Source organism: Protopterus annectens, chromosome 1.part2, assembly GCF_019279795.1.
Source record: "Protopterus annectens isolate FY-2018-M chromosome 1.part2, PAN1.0, whole genome shotgun sequence".
Lineage (NCBI taxonomy): Eukaryota > Metazoa > Chordata > Ceratodontiformes > Protopteridae > Protopterus > Protopterus annectens.
The window spans coordinates 338,575,251-338,593,630 of NC_056727.1; the positions used below are offsets into that span (position 1 = coordinate 338,575,251).

General features: G+C 40.4%; 1 long non-coding RNA gene across 1 annotated transcript in view; it reads right to left on the reverse strand.

Annotated features, from left to right (window-relative positions):
* Positions 1-6,601: 6,601 nt before the first annotated feature.
* LOC122792463 overlaps positions 6,602-18,380 on the reverse strand; it is a 120,200-nt gene continuing 108,421 nt past the window's right edge. Inside the window, exon 3 of the long non-coding RNA XR_006363313.1 lies at positions 6,602-7,102. This is a non-coding gene — a long non-coding RNA (uncharacterized LOC122792463). The remainder of the gene's footprint in view (positions 7,103-18,380) is intronic.

The following is an 18,380-nucleotide window of genomic DNA, read 5'->3' on the forward strand; positions in this document are numbered from 1 at the left end:
GTCTTAAGAAGCATGAAGTTGGCTTTGGAGAAATGTTTTACTGTGGTTTCTTTAATGGTGGGTGGGGGTGGGATGTGGATATCAAGGGTGATTAGCTTATGGTTGGATCTGACCAATGAGGAGTTGACTGCAGGTGTGGAACACTGGTCACTCATGTTGGTAATAACTAGGTCTAGAATATTGTTGCCCCTGGTGGGTGTGTGGATAAGTTGATCCAGGGCATTGGAATTTATGAATTCCAGAAAGCACTGAGTGAAGGAGTTGGTACATGAATAGTTTTCCCAGTTAATGATGGGGTAGTTGAAATCGCCCATTATTATGGTGTTTGGTTGAATCCTAAAATTTTCCAGTATATCAAGAAAAGAGAAGTGGAAATCCCGGGGCATGGTGGGAGATCTCTAGCAATCTAAAATTTGGATTGCAGTTTTGCCCACAGTTAGTTGCACTTGGATAACCTCGGATGCATTATGCTGTGCAACTAGCCTGGAGGTGTGGATATGCTTAATAAATATGGAAACACCTCTGCCTGTGGTCTTCTGGTCCAGGTTAGATGGCCGAAAAGTGTGGCATGAGTTATAGCCTGGTAATGCAAGGGAGCTCTCTAGAGCCTTGAACCCGGTCTCAGTCACTGCACAGATATCGATGTTCTTCATTTTAAGGAGTGCCTCAAATTGAGTGTATTTTGAGATTTAGACTTCTAGCATTGAGTAGCATTACCTTCAGTTTTTGCTTCCCTGTTCCTGTTACGGTGGTGAATTTGTCATTTTAACCTTGCCTAAAAAGGCACTAGTGGGGTGGCAAGAGCCTTAGCCAGTATTCAGAATCCCATGGGCGACAGGTGCAGGCCATCTCTGGCAAAGCATCATGGTCTGTCGACCATGTCGTCCCAGGCAGACAGATACTGGATCCCCTTAGAATACCACCAGAAGCTTAGTCAATTGTTGAAGTCAATCATTTTGTCCTTGTACTGCGGTATCATTCTGGGCAATGGCAGGATGCTACTCAGGGCTAGGGTTACACCTGCCTGGGCTACAAGATCGGTGAGCTCTTCCATGTCTCTTTTCATGTAGTCCAGGGAGGTACATCTCAGGTCATTCACACCAACATGGACAATAACAGAGTCATATTTGTACTTGTTGTGGAGTGACCTGAGTGCGTGGGTTATGTGGTGGATCCTGGCACCCGACAGGCAGCTGACAGTAACCTTCTCCTTGTTTAGCCTGGTGAGTGGGGCATCAGTGTGCCTGACTATAGAGTCACCTATGACTACTGTGTTGGGTACGTTGTTTTGCCTTATGGGTTGTGGTTTATTGGCACACTGAGTTTGTGGGCTATGTGTCATTTGGGTTGTGTTGGGGGGGGTGGAGGTTGCTTGCGTTTCTGCTTTGGAGGTCTCTGTTCCTTGAGCAGATTATTATTGAGAGCCTCCGTGAATGTTTTTGTGTTTCTATGTGTCGATTTTGGTGGTGTACATTTAGTGGGACTATGTGATGAGTGTGGTATGGTGCAAGTATTTACCTTCTTCTTTTGACTGTCAAGTTCAGTCTTGGTTGTAGAGAGCTTTACCTCTAGTTTGACTAGATAAGTGCATCTCTCACAGGTTGTGGTGTTGGGTGATAGGAGGAGAGGGTTGTCTGTGTACATGAGGCAATTGCTACATTGCTCCAAGATGCCCAGATTCATCAGATAGACATTAGAGAACACTGGGAGCTGACCCTTAGACATGCCTGATTAAAAACTACTTTCCTCTAGACAAGTGAGGAAAGTGAGTATAACAGCTGTTTTTCTCTAGGCAAGTGAGAAAAGTAAGTACAAAAACTGTTTTCCTCTAGGTAAAGAGGAAGGTCGAGTGCTGTAGTAATTTGTAGCTTATTTAGTGCTAACAACAAGTTCTGAACAAGTGCTGAGTAAGAATAAGCAAATTCAAGTGCTAAAACTAAGACTCTGTACCTGGATCTTGTGGTAGATAGGCTACCTAGTGCTTACCACTCCTACTGATAAGCTAGAATGCTTCCCTCCAACACAGAAAGACTTGGGGGGCTCAGAAGCTTACAAACAGTCCTAGATACAGCAAATCTGTATCTGGACTAGACTAGTTACAGGAAAGGTGGGAAACAAGCGCAAATGCAGGCTTTTAAACCACAAAGTTGAAAGAGATGGAAAAACTGCCCAAACAGCCAATAAACTACAATTTCTGGGCCAGAAACCATTCTTGTGGTATATAGGCTACCTAGTGCTTACCACTCCCACTGATAAGCTAGAAGGCTTCCCTCCAACACAGAAAGGCTTGGGGGCTCAGAAACTTACAAGCAGTCCTGGATACAGCAAATCTGGACTAGACTAGTTACAGGAAAGGTGGGAAACAAGCACAAATGCAGGCTTTTAAACCAGAATGTTAAAAGAGATGGAAAAACTGCCCAAACTGTCAATAAACTACAATTTATGGGCCAGAAACCACTGTTGTGGTAGATAGGCTACCTAGTGCTTACCACTCCCACTGATAAGCTAGAAGGCTTCCCTCCAACACAGAAAGGCTTGGGGGCTCAGAAACTTACAAGCAGTCCTGGATACAGCAAATCTGGACTAGACTAGTTACAGGAAAGGTGGGAAACAAGCACAAATGCAGGCTTTTAAACCAGAAGGTTGAAAGAGATGGAAAAACTGCCCAAACTGTCAATAAACTACAATTTCTGGGCCAGAAACCACTGTTGTGGTAGATAGGCTACCTAGTGCTTACCACTCCCACTGATAAGCTAGAAGGCTTCCCTCCAACACAGAAAGGCTTTGGGGGCTCAGAAGCTTACAAACAGTCCTGGCTACAGCAAATCTGTATCTGGACTAGACTAGTTACAGGAAAGGCAGGAAAAAGCTTAGAAGATGTTTTTTTTTTTGATGAAGCCACCAACTGATACAGGGAGAAAGGATCAGAAATAATTTATCTTCTTGACAGACTGAAATCTCCTAGTGAGAATGCTTTCAAATAATGAGAGTGAAGGGATGTCATGTCTAAGGGGTTCAGACGCCTAGGCAGTGAGACACTTCCTTGTGATATATTTGACTGGGGACACAAGGCTGAAGTGACATTCAGCTGCAGAGAAATATGGCTGTTTACAAATTCCCTGTGGGCAAAGAGAAGCACACACTGCCATTCCCACAGCTTTAGTAACCAATTGCATGGAGGCAGAAGAAGTAATGAGTGTTGTGCTCAGTGTACAGTACATACTTATTTAACTACAACATGTAGAAGTGTGCTACAGCATGGAGGAAATCCTGCAGGCTACTGTAGTCACATTTATGCTCCAGTATGTATTTTAGGTAATGTTCTCTAAACACTGCAAAGGGAGTAAGTGTCCACACACACCAAGTATAAAGGCACTGCCCATTGTGCACTGCATTTGTACTGCCACTGACATGGCCTCTGGCCAGCCTGCATATTGCCTGCTGTCTCATGTTCTCTTGGGGACCATGGGCATTGTTTTCCCCCTGTTACTGAAGTTGTGGGCATGGCAACACATTCTTCTGTTCGCCCACAGGGAATTTGCAAACAGCCAAATTTCTCTGCAGCTGACTGTCACTTCAGCCATGTGTCCCTAGTCAAATGTACCAGAGGGAAATGTCTCACTGCTTAGGTGCCTGAACCCATGCCCGAGGGTAGGAAGTCTGTCAATGCACAGAGTAGGGGATACTAAATAAAAAAGCATTTCAAAGATCACGTTAAACTGCAAGATATGAGCTGACCTTTATTTCTGATTTGATTTACTGAAGATATGAAGTCAAGGAAGTTTGTGGTGGTACTGTGTCCTGGCCATAAACCATGTTGTGTTGGAGACAGAAGATTGTTGTGCAGAATGAACTATTATACTAACTGAGTTTCCATACTTTTTGCAAAAAAATAGCAATGCATTTCCAAGTTGTATGTTGTATAAGTAATATATTAATTCATGAATTTCCAATGATCAGACTTTCATCTTTGTGCAAGTAAAAGTTAATCTCTGGATTACTGACTACATGCAGGTTTTTCACTGTGGCATTAGTTACATAGATTATATATGAGCACTTAAGTAACTGTATTATCATATATAATTTTTTATCAATTGAGATGATGTGGATGCCCTTAGCAATGTTATCAGCTTCCATTAGTAACCGTAGTAAAGGTGGTTCTGAGTTACAGAGCAAAAGAGCTTTTCGCCAGCATTGATGATCAAAGTTTGACTGGTGAGTCTGGGTATTGGTAGAACAAGCTGAGCATATATGAGTAGCTGGCTGAGGATGGTCTGCCATCGCAGAGGAAAGGAGATGGATTATGCCAGATGACATCTGCCACCAAGTAGAAATCAAGTACAAGTAAAAGCAACAGAAATTAATCAAAAATAAATGGGTCAACCTGATAAGTAGTGTATGTATGATACTGTGACTGGTGTGTTTGTGTGTGCATGTGTGTGTCACATACCTATACACACAAACTCATACAGTGGATGAACCTAGATTTGGCTGTACACCCACAGTCTATCACAGCTGATGAGTTAGCATATGAAAACCCTCCTAATTCTTGTTTCTTGGTTGTTGTGATACCCAGGTCTCATCTCACTCTTGAAATGTCCCCATATTCTGAGGGAGGGTGCTCACAAATGGACCAGTATGGGTTAGGGGTACAGTGGTCACATAGTGATGGGCATTAAGGCATCTAAAAAAAACTCAGTTCCATAAAGATGCAGTGGTATTTGACCATACTAAGGAAAAACAGACTTCATTGTTCAAACAAATGATATATATATTGATATTGACGTCTTGATATATATATATATATATATATATATATATATATATATATATATATATACATATATATATATATATATATATATATATATATATATATATACATATATATATATATATATATATATATATATATATATATATAGTGCAATGCCATTTGTTATATCTGGCCTGCAGAGCATGTCTGCAGTTAAGAATGGGATTCTCACATGTGAACCAATTCAAATTAGTAACATAAAAAGACTGAGTTTGCGTTTTTATACATTACATGATACTTTCTGTGGTAGCGTTGTTGCCTCACAGCAAGACGTTGTCCCGTTTGATTCTCAGCTAGAGCATCTTCTGTGTTGAGGCATACGTGAATGGGCGTGCCTTCATTGAAGGTTGTGCATCAGGGCTGGTAACTCGGCACGTAAAAATCCACTACCAAAAATTAGCAGACTGGAGTTCTGCTGTGGCGACCCCTAACCAGGATAAGCCGAAAGATACAAAAACAACATGATACTTATAAAAAGCTGCAAACAAAATTCCTAAATGGTCTTCCCCTATCCTTAACACATAAAACAAGGCATTAAAAAAGAATGCAAAACTGCAAGCTCTTCATGATATGAAGTGAAATGGTGGATGCATTTATGCATTTGAAAAAGATTTGTCTGTCTGGTATTTTGTGTAACTACAGAGGAAAGAATTAAAGTACTTACTGTTTTTATTTAACATCTACTATATATAATGAATGTAAAATAAAAAATACACACACACACACACACACACACACACACACACACACACACACACACACACACACACACACACACACACACATACATACACATGCTTTTATGTTTCAGCATTGCTTTGGTGTAACTCACTTATGAACAACATATCAAACATACACAATGTGTACCAGATTTATACACTGCAATCAGAGCCAGATCATGGTCAAATAGGGCTGTAGGCAAGGTAATGGATCAGCCCCTCCCCCCCTGGCATTACCTCATCACCCCAGACATTCCAGTGTCCCATTTCATGGCTATTTCTCCCCTGATACCATGAACATTGTTCAAACTCATCAGTGTGTATACTATTTTTTTCTTTATAGGGACAGAATTAAAGAGCACTTGTTGGATATTAAACACCTTAAAACCACAAATGCTTTGGCAAGACATATAATAGATCATGTGGACCATGAATTTAGGTTTTGTATAGTTAATCAAATTATATTGGACACACAAGGTAGAACAACTGATTTAGATTTGGACGTGAGCGAATTGAAATGGCAGATATACCTAAATGCCCATAATCTACCTGGATTAAATGAATATTGTAGCATTAAGCCCTTGTTAAGGTTGAAAACTATTAAGGGGCGTTAAATCATGTATATACAGCATCATTAACACTAATATAAACATTTTTCATATTTTTAGCTGCATTTGGTGTATGCATATGTTAATATATACTTATATATACATTTTTTGTATATATTTTTTAACATTGATTTATGCTTACAATTTATTAAACATGTTTACATATACATACTTTATATTATATTATATACTATTTATATATTATAAATATAACACATCATAAAGGTTTTATTAATTTTAGATACATTAAGGTTACATCAGGGTTAATTGAACATACAGATATACACTCATATAAATAAACATTCAAGCATGTTTTTAATTCATGTATTTACATAAGAACATAATAATTTTAACCTAATTTTAATACATATTATATAAGGTTTACGTTTAATTCATTCAACAACATTTCAATTTTAATATTAATATTAATTTATATTTTATATTCATTGGGTTGGTCTTAGAGCATTAATCATCAAATATATCATTATGTAGGTTTTCAAATACAGTTCTACGTGTAATTACAAGACAAAGAAAAGGAAATGATTGAGTTTTGTTCAGCTGTTCAATTGCTTAATTGTTTCGTTTTATTGTTTTATTGACGTACATTAATTGTTTTTAACATGTATAAAAGTGGCTAAGCTGAGTAACACATTATTCTGAAGAAGTCTGTGTTATACGGACGAAACCTAGGTAGATCGTGTTTAGCAATTGTGGAGCTGCCCACGGCGATTCATTATTTTTGTGACTGTGTTCAATAAATTTCAAAACTGCAATTTGGTTGTTTCTTGCGAACCATTTGTGAACCATTTGCTTTTTTGGATATTGTCTTTGGTATGATCGGGCTGTGAGCTGCACCTGGGACGATTGGAACTCACATCTAGTAACTTATATTCCTTGAATAATACAGCAAGCACCACTTGGTAGAGTGTGTTTTAAATTTGTAGGATTGAATATTTTTCCTGCAAGCAAAGAAACAAAACGTATGAACCAATAATGTCAAAACTACGCATTACAGAATATTTCATTCTCAAAAGGTCACTCAAATTTCTATCATTACAATCCTATAATATCAGTCAATATACAAAATCTCTGCAGAAGTAAAAGTCATCTGAATAATTCCACATTAAAGAGATCTGTAACTAATGAAGAGGTTCCTGCTAGCAAATACATTTACATTTCAGTGTTTCATGTACAAATTTAGTGCATGCTGCCCTTGAAGAAAAAAATGATAAGCTGGTAACAGTGCAAAAGGGACTGACTGTCAAAAGGTTCACAGATACTAGGCATCTCATCTAAGGAGAACAATCCCCGATCATCTCTTAATGCAGGCACTGTAATATCAGTACTCTACCTTTCTGGTGTAGATCCCACAATCTTCTGCACCAAAGATAACCGTGATACCTATTGTTGTACTAACACTGTTTTCAAAATTTATAGCACAAACACTGATGATTACCATTTTTACATATTGAAAACAGGCTTAGCATGACTGACAGTAAACTTCTCCTCCCTTGAAACTAAACATTCCTTGAAAATGCACAGAAAGTCAACAGTCTTTGAAAATGCACATAAACTAAACATTCTTTAAAAACGGAGAGAAACTCAACTGTCCTTGGAGTTCACTTGCTGATGACAGTTTGGCAGTTAATGTAGAGGATTCGTGCTCTAGGGTCCTGTACTCAAGGTAAAGGCTTTGTGTCTGAATGAGTTAACCAACCTGCCAGCCCTAACTGGGAAGTTTCACTTACACACACACACACACACACACACACACACACACACACACACACACACACACACACACACACACACACACAAATTTCATGAATGTCCTTTTCACCTAGTGCCGGATCCGATTCTGAGTGCACTCCAACCTTGAGTCACACCCATGGTTTGCATAGAAAGATATGGATGGACCGCATGGTTTACGGCATTCTCTTACTACTGAGAATTACCTTCAGCAGAGCATTCTATGTGCCAAAAACCAAAATGAAAAGATTTGGCACTGATGTGCTCCATATTTTACTCTTTGACATTCTTCAAATATGTCATACTTCTGAGACACAATTAACAAATGATGTTATAAATGTCACATAAATAAAGTCCACAATGTCAGTATTAAATCACTAATGGACAAAGTCTTAATAAGGTACTGATAATTTAAAAGCTTTAGAATGCGAGTAGACCATTTTATTTTGGAGGTAACTGTGATTTAGTCTTAAGAGAATCTCCCTGTGCCACATACTGAGGGGCATTTGACATTATATTTTGGTAGAAAATTTCAAAGAGGAGGAAGGAGATTGCACATATTTAATCTGGCAATCATATCTTCTCCTGTTAAGGAAAACTGTGACTTAAAATTGTTTGCCTAATGCTAGAAATTTCCTGTAAAACATTATTTTCACATATTAATTCTTATTTTTATACTATCACTTGAACTTGTTAAGGAAAGTTTTTATGAGGGTTTTCCTATACTTCTGTGTAGCATATGGTTAAAAGAACCCAATCCCTGGGATTCAGCAAATCCTAGTGTGATGCAAAAGCTTTTTCTTGGAACGTATGTGCATCATATTAAGCTTTTTGGATCCAGAGACAGTACTAGTTCTTAGGTTCTCCCCTTGCAGGGGCCTCAGTGTGGAGCAGTTTCTTATGGGGAATAGCTAATGTCAATTAATTTTGCGAATGTGTACCTATTTCATCACCATCATTCCCCTTTTTTCCCATTTTCTACACGGGGACAGGGTATTGTGTCAAGTGTTACCACCTCTCTCTCAATTCAATGCCACTCTCCTACCTTTTTCAACAGTTTTGTCTGACTGTTGCTGGTCTTCTCTCACACAATTCATCCATCTCTTTGCTTGACAACCTTGTTTGCTCTTGCCTTCTTCCTGTCTGTCCCAAATCTTCTTCACCAGACTGTCTTCTGCTTTTCTGCACATGTGCCCAAACCACTGTAATTTGGTAATTGTCTCTCTTTGATCTTCTGTGCAATTGAAACTGCTTTGGCTTTTGCTTTGATGTCTTCCTTTCATCATCTGTTCCACACTGTGCAACTACCACCCATCTCAAGCACTTCATCTCTATCACCTCTAAATTCCTCATCTGCTCTGCTTTCACTGCCCAGGGTCCATTACAATACAATAGTACTAGTCATACCACTGTTTTGTTTACCTTACAATTCAGTTTCTATGGTACGCTTCTGTCATAGACTATCCCTGACACTCTGCGCTATTTAGTTGCAACCCCTGATTCTAATTTTGACCCCCTCATTCAGGACTTCCCTTCTCTTCCACTGTGTCTATCAGATATTTGGAGCTCTTAACTTGTTCTACTATTTTCCCTTATATCTCAGTTCTCAGTTCTCAGCTTCATTCTTCTAATTTACTCCATTTGCTGTCATTCCAACTGCCTTATCAGTACTCAGTTTCATCCCATTTGCCCTAAGTTAAGACCCGTTCTCTTTACTCAGTCTCTTACAGATTACTGAGAGGTGATTCTTACCTGGAATATAAGGCATCCTCAGTCCCAGCTCAGATGGGCCTCTTGCACATCCACAAAATAAACAGCACCAGGAACACTGCATCCAAGGACCTAAACTTTGTCTGTGACATAAGTAAAATATGTTGGAGGCACCAATATGTGTCTGAGAGGATCCCCACACTATCAAACAGGCTCCTCATCCATACGAAGTGGAGTTCATCCCTGACCCTTTCCAAGAGAAACCTTAATCATTGGTTTGGAAAACGTAAATTCACCCTGATCTGACCCCCACTTCTGTATGACAGTAAATTAACTAATCCAAAACTAACCTACTATCTGACACACTTTTAGTGACCTCATTCCTGACATACCTCACCATATAGACATTCAATGTACTTGAGGACAAATCTGGATTGGGTTGCATGGTTAGGCTTATAAAAATACTGGTGGATAATAGCCCAGTAAAGACCAATGACCTATAAGCCATTCTCCTATCCATTGTTGAAGTTCTTGCTCAGTCAGCCTGTAATGCCAGGTCATTTTCAAGCAGAAACTTTGTTGATCTCTCCCCTCCAACCTCTTTGCTGATATAGTCCATCACCAGTATGAACAGCAGTAGACTCAGAGCTGAATGCTGATGCACACTCACTCCCACTGGGAACTCCTCAGTGTGACCAAACACTGTTCATACTTGAGTCATTGGGACCTTGTGCATAGCCTTAACTAATTCTACCAATGTCTTTGGTATTTCAAATCACCACAGTACTGTCCAAATCAGCTTTTTTAGGACTTTGTCATATGCTTTCTCCATGTCTAGAAATGCCAGGTTGGACTCTTTCCTCATTTCTCACTTCTTCTCAACTATCTGACTCACGGCAAACATTGGGTCAGTTGTGCTGCATCCTGATCTGACTTCATACTGCTCATCTCTCATCTTACTTTCTACTGTGTATATTCATTTATCAATCATCATCTCAAAAACTTTCATGCAGCATGATAGGAGTTTGATACCTCTGTACTGCTCACAGTTGCAGATGCCCCCTTTATTCTTGTACACAGGTGCCAATATGCTTATTCTCCAGTCATCTGGATTATGTCTTTCTCTGCATGCTGCTGTAAGTACCCTCGAGATTCATTTCTCCCCTGCCTCACTAAACATCTTGATCATCTCTGCTGTGACCCCATCTCAAGATGCGGCTTTTCCTGACATAATTTTCCTTAGTGCTGCTCTTACTTCTTCTATAGTAGTGTTTTCCTATTCTTTTATAGCAGGCTGTATCTGAGGCAATAGTTTCTGTGGGGCTTTTTTCATTAAGAAGCTGCTGAAAGTACTCCTTCTATCTGACTTTGATTTTTTGCAGGCTGGTGAGCAGGTTGTTACTGGCATCTCTTATGAAGGTGCCTATCTTCTTTATCTTTGCCTTGCTAGCCAGTATAGGTTCTTTGTGCTATTTGCTGAGTCACTTTTCAGAAGCTGGTAGAGCACTTCTGATGCCTTGTTATTTGCTATTGCAACTCCCCTCTTAGTCTCTTTGTTAATCGACTTCTTCCTTCCTTCCTTCCTTCCTAGCCTGGTCTGACTTTTCAATCTTTCACTTTTTCCACATTTCTTTCTTTTGATGTCTTCCTTGAGGCTCTGCCATTCTTCTTTAACTCCACCTGTTTTCTCTTCTTCTTCAGGTGCCAGAACCATGAGTAATGACTGTTGTACTTTCTCTCCAGTTAACTTCCCCTAGTCTCTGTTGACCTTAGAGCCTTCTCTAACTACTGTTTGCAGCTGATTCACTAGGGATGACTTTGCAATTGTCGATTCTATCCCGATGCCTTGGAAGTCTACCTCTGTTACATGTTGGTTGTCTTGTGACTGAACTATGCGCTGGCTGCTATCAACCTACATGTAGACCCAGGAAGTCCTCATATCCTATTCTGTCTACATGTGAATCCAGGCAGTCCTCATATCTTGTTCTGTCTATCCTGATATGTGCATTCAGGTCACCCATTATCAACACCAATTCCTGTTGTCCTGATTTATTTAGTAGGTCCTGGATCTGCTGTCTGAATACTCTTTTCCTCACTATCACAACCTCACAACCTGGACATAGGTTGAGATTAAGAATAATGCCTTATCCTTACACTGGAGGCTGATTGCCATGTGTCTGTCACTACTTCTGATGAAATCTTTCACTGTCTTCTGAAATATCACTATCACACCATTTCTTGTTCTTCTGTGTAGATACACTCTGGACCCCAAGCCAGTTAACTTTGCTGCACTGTCCCATCTTGGAGACACAGGGTGTTCAGCCTCCTCCTTAGCATCCACCTTAGCACCATATCATATACTTCTTTGCTATGTCCTGTCAATAGAATGTCAATAGCAATTGTTTTTACATCCATTTACAGGGCTGCTCACACTGGACAATAGGGGCACATATACCCATCCCACCATTAGCACGAATCCCAGGCCATTTGGTGGCATTAGCCAAACGTAATACCAAGAGCCAGTGCTGAGTGGCAATCCTTGACATGGTGCACAGTCTGTGGCCTGCTATCTTGAGGATACTGCACACCACAGTTGATGCCCAAAGTGGATGGTCTATACAATGGGGCACCATCTAGAGTCTGTGATGCTGCCCACAACTCCATTCTTAGGTGAGATAGATGGAAACTGTGACACCTGTGCACTGGCTCTGCAATCAAGGAGCCTCAATCCTCACCACTAACACCAGTGAGGGGCGTCCATATTGGGAAAGGATAATAAATACACACACAGTAAAGTACAATTTCCCTTAAGAACACACAGAGATCACAGTCAGTCAGGGGCTGGTTTCTCCCTTTCTCTCCAGGTCCCTAATAAGACTCCCCACTGAAACAGCTATAGGGACCAAATCTCAGCCTAGTGGGCAAGCTAAAACCTCCAGCACCCTCACTGTCCAACCAGTGCTTTGTGTCCCTGCCAAGTAGCTGACACACACTCACTTTGAGATAAGAGTTTATACAACTACAAAGACACTACTGGGGAAGGCTGGCACAGGTTCTCCAGTTGTGCCCATTTTCTGCCCAGTCTAAAAGGTAGTACCAGCCGCCACTACCCACTAATATTTATCAGCCACTCAAAGGCCCTTAAAAGGGTGTCCAATTATTACTGTGCAATATTGTTATCCAAATGGTAAGTTTGACCTAACAGTCAAGACTTCTTTGGAGTGACTTGGTACAGCATCACTATATACATGGAATATACTCTAGACCTTAAATTAACTCTACATAGAACAGCCACAGTTGAAAGGTTTAAAATATTTAATAATAAATAAAAACACAAGACAATAGTTCTTACTACACAGTGCTAGTCAAGAGTTCAGAGATCACAGAGAAATACTTAAAAAAATACCATAGAAAAGTTCTGACATCAACACAGAAAAACACTTAGTCTAATCTTCCTAATTCCTAGCTATTTCTAAGAGAAAACACAGTTATAAATAACTTACATCTAGAGCAAGACATTGCTGGTGATGTTGAATGTTCTCCAGACAAAAATGCTCTGAGCTCTCTGATTCTCTCTCTTTAAATTGATAACACAGAGCTGCTTCACATGACATCATTCTTCACACTTGTCTGGTGTTACCAGGCTAACAGAAACTACATTTACATTATTTACACCTGTTCAGAAACCAGAGCAATAAAGGACATTTATACATGCAAATTCTAGCCATTAACTCTGGTCTTAAAACAATAGGGAGGATGCCTCCCTCTAGATATATCATCTCCCTGGACTTCATGAAAAGAAACATGGAAGGCCTCTCCGATTTTGTAGCCCAGGCAGGTATGACTCTAGCTCTGAGTAGCATTCTGCCATCACCCACAATGATACCGCAGTACAAGGACAAAATGATTGACTTCAACAATTGTCTAAGCTTCTGGTGTCATTCTAAAGGGATCCAGTATCTGCCTGCCTGGGATGACATGGTCGACAGACCATGATGCTTTGCCAGAGATGGCCTGCACCTGTCCCCCCTGGGATTCCAGATACTGGCTAAGGTTTTTGCCGCCCCTATAGTGCCTTTTTTAGGCAAGGTTAAAATGACAAATCCAGCACTGTAACAGGAACAGGCAAGCAAAAACTGAGGGTGATGCTACTCAATGCTAGAAGTCTAAATTTTAAAATGCACCCACTCAAAGTACTTCTTAAAATGGAGAACATCGATATCTGTGCAGTGACTAAGACCTGGTTCAAGGCTCCAGAGAGCACCCCTGCACTACTAGGCTATAACTCATACCACACTTTTCGGCCATGTAACCTGGACCAGAACACCAAAGGTGGAGGTGTGTCCATATTCATTAAGGATATCCACACCTCCAGGCTAGTTGCTCAGCATAATCCAGCTGAGGTTATCCAAGTGCAACTAACTCTGGGCCAAACTGCAATCCAAATTGTAGCTTGCTACAGATCCCCCACCATGACCCAGGATTCATACTCATCTTTTCTTGATGTACTGGAAAATATTAGGGTTCAACTAAACACCCTAATAATGGGCGATTTCAACTACCCCACTGTTAACTGGGAAAACTACTCATGTACCAACTCCTTTGCTCAAAGCTTTCTGGAATTCATAAACTCCAATGCTCTGGATCAACTTATCTACACCCCCACCAGGGGCAACAATATCCTAGATCTAGTCATTATCAACATGAGTGACTGGTGTTCCATACCTGAAGTCAATGCCTCATTGGTCCGATCCGACCATAAGCTAATTACCCTAGATATCCACATCCTGCCCCACCCCCATTAAGGAAACCATGGTAAAAAATTTCTCCAAAGCCAACTTCATGCTTCTTAAATCAGAAGTGGTGAACTTCATGACACCCATGCAGATGGACAATACAGTTATCACTACTGAATCCTACACAACTGAACTTTATAAGCACTTACACAAGTGCATGGATCGTGCTATCCCAAACAGAACCAAGATGCTATCCTCCAAAAAAAGGAAGCCAATCTGATGGTCCCATGCCATAAACAAACTGTACAACAGAAGGAAGAAACCGTTGTAAAAGAGTAAAATCCCATGAGTGGAGGAGCTCCCTGGTCAGCCTCAGTAAGAAGCTGCAATCCCTGATAAAGTCCTCAAAAGCTAGTTACGAAAACAAAGTCGCCACTCATTCTAAAGACAACCACAACGCATTCTATAGCTATGTCAAGAATCTCAATGGCAACACTCAGATCTGCTCTGAGTTAAAGCATAATAGCACTATATATACAGATCCAACTGATATTGCCAACATGTTGGCAGATAGGTTAATTGCTAACTTTACCCCCCTCTCACCCCCTAAAGAGCCCATCTCTACATCGGAAAAATGCAATGTTCCTGTAATCATGTCTGCAGAGGTAAAAACCACACTCTCCAAAGTCAAGAACACAGCATCCATGGGACCAGACAACATCCCAGGCTGCATTCTACATGAACTACAGAATGAACTGGCACCCCACCTAAGTACCATGTTCAATCATAGCCTCACCTCAGGCTTTGTGCTCACTGAATGGTGCACAGCAACAGCTATCCCACTCCACAAGGGGGTAGCCACCACAGACTCCGGGAATTACCACCCCATTAGCCTGACAAGCCTGGTCTGCAAGGCCATGGAATGTATCATCATGGAACTTATTAACAAAGACATTGGTAATCTCCAAACTCTGAGCCCCACCCAGTTCAGATTTGTAAAAGGCAGATCATGTCTCCTAAACCTGATAGACTTCTTAGAAGCAGTCACCAAAGCCACAGACGAGGGTAAGGTGGTTCAAACAGCCTATCTAGATCTTGCCAAGGCTTTTGACACCATCCCCCACTCAGGAATTATAGATAAACTCAGTAAACTTGGTATAAATCCCTATGTCACAAGATGGGTTGCCAACAGGCTCACTGACATAACCCACAATGTGAAAGTAGCAGACTCCAAATCTGACTTCAGTGAAGTACCACAGGGTTCAGTCCTGCATCCTCACCTGTTTGGTATCTACTTCTCTGAAGTACAGGCTAACACAGAAGGTCTTTGGATAACGAAGTTCGCAGATGACTGCAAACTAGAAGCCATAATCGAAACTCCTAATGATGTGGACATTCTACAAAAGGGTCTCACTGAGACAGATGCCTGGTGCCAAAGCCATAACCTCAAGCTCAATGCCAAAAAGTGCATTGTCATGCCCTTTGGTAAAAACTCTGTACCCATGAACTACAACATAGTCGGTAGTATACTTAACACCAAAAGTGTGATGAGACCTTGGGACACAGGTGGACAGTAGTCTCTCCTTTGATAATCACATCACCACAGTAGTCAGGAAATCCTTCTACATGGCACACCTCATCACAAAAGGTATCTCATCCAGAAAAAAAGAGGTCATTGTTCCCATCTACTCATCAATCATTAGACCCATTATAGAGTGCAACGCCTCTTTTGGTATGTACCTCACAAGACATCTACAGCAACTGGAAAGGATGCAGTAATACCTCACAAAGAGGATTACCCACCTCAAATAGATGCCCTACGCAGACCGTCTCAAAAAACTCCAGCTTTACACCATCACATATCACCTACTCAGAGGTGATCTCTGCCTAACATACAAAGCTATGTCAAACCCAGAGCTGTTGGACATGCTCCACTTAAAGAAGTCCCAATCCCTCCGAGCTACATGCTCTAGGGACCTAAACCTTGTCACCACACTAAACAGAACATGCCAGAGGGAGATATTCCTGTCCCCGAGATTTCTCATACTCTGTAACAAACTACCTATCTATATCAAACAAAGCTCCTTGTTAGTACTCTTCAAGAAAAATCTTGATGATTGGATGAGAAATAGGAAATTCTCCCTGGGGATCACTTCTGTGGCTCTGCTCGACAGTGGCACAGGAAAATAATTTTCTTGGGTGGCAAAAGCCAGGGTACCTTTTTGGCTGGGCTTGTATAGGCCCTAGGGCCAATAGCCTAGTACCAACCTATGAACCTATGAATTTTGACATGAAAGACAGTCATAAAATGCTTGACTTAGCTTTCTTACAGCACAGTGCACTGCTGTTACATTTTTTGCAGTTCAATATCCAATGCAGTCCTTTCACATTTAAGAGAACAAGCCTGTGTCTTATATTAATATTTACAAATGACAGAATTATCTACAAAATTCTGTCTGGCTAGGCTGGCAGCCTTCACCTATCTTCACAGAAGCACTCAGCATATTTTTGGGAGGAACCCCATAGAAACTCCAGGAGAACATACAAATTCCATACAGACATTGGCCAGAGGTCAGGACTGAACCTTGTACCTTGTGAATGGGAGGCAAATATCCTAATGTTTATTGCATTTGGTCTATGCACTGAGTATTGAATTACTATGCTGAATAATTGTCCAAGTAATATTTTATACTATGTGATTAAGTTAATATGATCAAAAGACCTTGGTCACCCATTCAACCCTATTGAAGTATAGCAGGGGGTGGCAGTTGCCCGTTTGTGTGTATGTGTGCGGATATGAGTGCGCACGTGTGTGTGTGTGTGTGTGTGTGCATCTGTGTGTATGCGCGCATATGTCTGCAGGTCAGACAATGAATGAGGCTGCATTAATATGTGTGTATGTATTACTTAGAGAATTCTGAGTATGGATGTGTGTGTGTGTGTGTGTGTGTGTATGTGTGTGTGTGTGTGTGTGCGTGCGCATGCGCGCAAGCATGCACATCTAGTAAGGGTGCCTTTGCTAACATGCTGAATGTGCTATCAGGGATTACAGTAGAACAGTTAGGTCTGACGGCACAATACCCAGATCAGAAACATGGTAATGAGCAACTTATGAAGCCTTTCACATTGTAGCTATACCATGTCTCTGAACTAAAATTTCTCTCTATCTTGATAATTTACCAAACCATATGGATTAATTAATGCAGGTGGAGAGAAATTCTCTGAATCTCAATAAATATTGTACTAGGGTAGTTCACCTATTTTAGTGTTGTTTAGAATGTATAATATTCCACAGTGTTTATATCTGAGTTTTCTTTGACTATATGTTTTTTTTTTTTTTTGACTGAATTGTATTAACTTTCCATTAAATAACATGAAAATAGGAAAGAAACTAAGACGAGCAGACCATTACAGTTAACCTACAATAATGAAAATAATATACAAAAAGAAAATTGCATATCAGAACAGTAGCACACTGCCAGTATCTGGCATAACTATGTACACTTAGCACTCTGAAAATATGGTATACCCGTAAAACCTGCTCTAACCTTAGATTTAAGATTAGACTAATTCTCCACACATGGAATACCCCTAAAACCTGCTCTAACCTTAGATTTAAGATTAGACTAATTCTCCACACATGGAATACCCTTAAAACCTGCTCTAACCTTAGATTTAAGATTAGACTAATTATCCACACATGGAATGCCCCTAAAACCTGCTCTAACCTTAGATTTAAGATTAGACTAATTCTCCACACATGGAATACCCCTAAAACCTGCTCTAACCTTAGATTTAAGATTAGATTAATTCTCCACACATGGAATACCCATAAAACCTGCTCTAACCTTAGATTTAAGATTAGACTAATCTTATCACTACCAAAGATCACTGCCAATATCACCAATTTACATGCCAAGGCTGAGGCAACATGAAAAGATTGAAAAATGTTCAGCACTTTTTAAAGGATGAGTGAAAGTCCTGAGGTCAGTAGCACAGAGTCATCTATGAATAATAGAAAATAACTCGTCACTTCTTCCAA